Consider the following 3,443-nt stretch of genomic DNA (forward strand, 5'->3'; position numbering starts at 1 on the left):
CCACACCCTCCGCCCGAGGCAACCCCCCACCCCAGCTCACCCCTGCTCTGCGCATGAGCATGCTGTCACTGCTTCACTTCTCCCACCTCCCAGGCTTCTGGTGCCTAAACTGATTGGCACCGCAAGCCTGGGAGGCGGGAGAAGTGAAGCAGCTCACCCCTGCCCTGCCTCCTTCCCAAGCACACCGTGGCTGCTTCACTTCTCCCACCTCCCAGGCTTGCGGCACCAATCAGCTTAGGTGCCAAAAGCCTGGGAGGCGGGATAAGTGACGTGGCCACGGCGTGCTCGGGGAGGAGGCAGGGCAGGGGTGAGCTGGGGCGGGGAGTTCCCCTGCGTACCGCCCCCCCCCCCACTTGCTGCAGGTGGCTCTCCCCGTGCTCCCCTGCCCCAGCTCCCTCTGCCTAAATGCCAATGGTGACCGGGGTGGCCGAAGATCCGGCCGCTGCGGTCGCTGCCGAAGAAAATGGCGCCTCCCCAAATCCCAGCGCCCTAGGCGACCGCCTAGGTCACCTAAATGGTTGCACCGGCCCTGGATCTAACTTCCTTCCCCTACCCACCAGAGATGATCAGCCTCCAAACACAGAGCTAACCCTTTAAGTGCCTTACCCAATGATGCGTACATTTTGCACTGAACTTTTCAAGTCACCCCTTTGCAAATTCCTCCTGTGGAATGGCACATGCCTGTGCTGCGTAAACAAGAGGCCACCACCCAAGCAAAGACAAAAAACAAACCAGGGATTGGGAAAACTTCAGTCTACTTCTCCCCCCCACACACACACACACCCCACACACATACTTTTCTGTAAATACTGCAGTGGAAATGGTCCAAAGTTTGATTTTTTTTATGGGAATGAAGTGCTTTGATATTGGTGGGGATGGAGCTGGACAGACAACCCCCCTCTAGTCTTGATCCTGGAAAACTACAAATCAGTATGTTATCAAAATCTGCCTCTGGCCAGTCCAGCGTAGGTCAAGCAGGAAACTGTGTTGCTGTTTTAGGCATTTCTTAATGCTGAGGTCTTTTAATACACTAAAATATTTGTGCCATGAGACATTTTAGGTTCAGTTTGCTTTCTATTTTCTCACACTGTTTGAACACAGGAGAGGGTTTCCTGAAGGACTGCCTGGAAGGTCGGCAGGAGTGTGCAAATGCCATCATTTCCTTGCACTGCTTGCATTGCTTTTTATTGGATTTGTGTTAAAGCCTAAAAACAAGCCTTCTGTGCAGCAGCCAACTCAAACACTTCTGAACAGGCAACGTCACTTTGTTTCTTTATCGCATAGACCAGGGGTCGGCAACCGGTGGCTCGCGGCTCGCCAGGGTAAGCACCCTGGCGGGACGGCCCGGTTTGTTTATCTGCCGCGTCGGCAAGTTCGGCCGATCGCGGCTCCCACTGGCCGCGGTTCGTGGTCCCAGGCCAATGCGGGAGGCAGGAAGCCGCGGCCAGAACATCCCTCGGCTCGCGCCGCTTCCTGCCTCCCGCATTGGCCTGGGACCGCGAACCGCGGCCAGTGGGAGCCGCGATTGGCCGAACTTGCCGACGCGGCAGATAAACAAACCGGGCCGGCCCGCCAGGGTGCTTACCCTGGCGAGCCGCGAGCCACCGGTTGCCGACCCCTGGCATAGACTCACTGAACAAAGTGGTAAACTAGGGCCATGTCTACACTGTCACTTATGTCAGCAAAACTTATGTTGCTCAGGGGTTTAACCCCCTCCCCACCCCGAGTGACATAAGTTTCGCTGGCATAAGTGGCACTGTGCACCACTTTGTGTTGGCTGGAGAGTTTCTCCTACTGACATAGCTACCACTGCTCATTGAGGTGGTTTATTATGTCGCTGGGAGAGCTCTCTTCCATCGGCCGTAGAGCGGCTACACGAGCGAGCTTACAGCAGCGTAGCTGCATCGGTAGAGCTGTGCTGCTGTGAGCTCGCTGGTGTAGACGTGGTCTAAGCACTACGTTGCCAATAAACACAGGTCTATTTAAGGTCAGTCATGACAGGATCTGCACAAAGGATTAATATGAATTTGACAAATCATGTTTGTAAAATATATTTATTCTGTCAGATTTCATGAGTGGTAGCTATTTCTCCAGTCAAGCTGAATGATAGCATTCAGCTCTCATACTTACTCTTCTTGACAGCTAACAAGATAAACATGTCAGCATGTGATTTGCCAAATACTATCCCACAGAATTCAGACAGAAGTTGCCAACAGAGCTAACTTTCAAAAGGAGGATCATATCATTAAAAAAAAAAAAGGCTGTTAAACAAGTTTTCAATTATAGTGGCCAACAATGGAACACTCTGCTATTCATATAAGTTCAACAGAAGCTAGGGACTGGACAGTGCTTGTCAGGTGCTTGGTAGCAATGAATCGAAAGGGCAGTATTGTCAGGCCTGAAATTTTACTTATCTTTTATTGCAGTGCAATTCTTAATGGACAGTGATTTTGTGATCTTTATCACACTGGTCACTATTTACAAATTAGGAACAATTTGTGTCCTCTAAGATGAAAGGAATCAGAACACAGGGACAAAAAATGGTGCACAAGCCACAAAACTGACAGAAGAATGGCTAGAGAACACTCTGTATAGTACTGAGGAGACTTGTTATTTATTTTATTTACAGCTTTTTTTGAACCTTTAACAAGAATAGGGAGCACAATAGGCTTCAGAGTCCCAGACATACATCTCATTTAATAATTATTTTCTGCTGACCCTGCGTATGTTGCCTTGTCATTTCAGATGGAGCCAGTATTATTTTTTGCTTTCTGTATGAAACTGTTGGGTAGCATTCATTTCCATAGCACCTTTTAGCATGAAGGCTCTCAAAGCACTTTGCAAACTATGAACCTGATCCATTGACCATTAACATCAATGGAACAAAATCTAGGCCCTGTATGTATGTTACATAGGAATTATTTTATCCATCACTGAAATACAGTCACCTCTGGAGTGGAATCTGACAGCATAACACAGCTGGAAGGGAAGTTGGAAATACAGAGTCTAACTGAAATTACATGGGGAATGTAGGTATGCAGAATTATCCAAACCAGAATTTGGCCAGGACACTAGGGCTAACACCCGTATTATTGCTAAAAGTGCCAAGGGGTAAAAGTTGTCTAGACAGAGGGGAATTGGCCAGCACAGTAAATAGAGAGAGAGCTCCTCACATCTAAGCTGCCACAGCTTGCCAGCAGAAATGCAGCTTAGGCTGGTAGTCACCAAAAATCACTGCCAACTGATTGCTGTTTGGTGACCTACATGAAATGAGCTGATAGACTCAATTCAGTTCCTGCTGGATGTGTGTTCGTATCAGAAGACTGGGATGACATCTGAAAATAATAGACAAAATTGACACAAATTTTTGCTGAGCTCAAGTTAGCAGCAGTAGGTAAAGATTACGCTAATTTTAAACAAAGTGATATCCTGCCTTTCCTGAG

Source organism: Mauremys mutica, chromosome 2, assembly GCF_020497125.1.
Source record: "Mauremys mutica isolate MM-2020 ecotype Southern chromosome 2, ASM2049712v1, whole genome shotgun sequence".
Taxonomy (NCBI): domain Eukaryota; kingdom Metazoa; phylum Chordata; order Testudines; family Geoemydidae; genus Mauremys; species Mauremys mutica.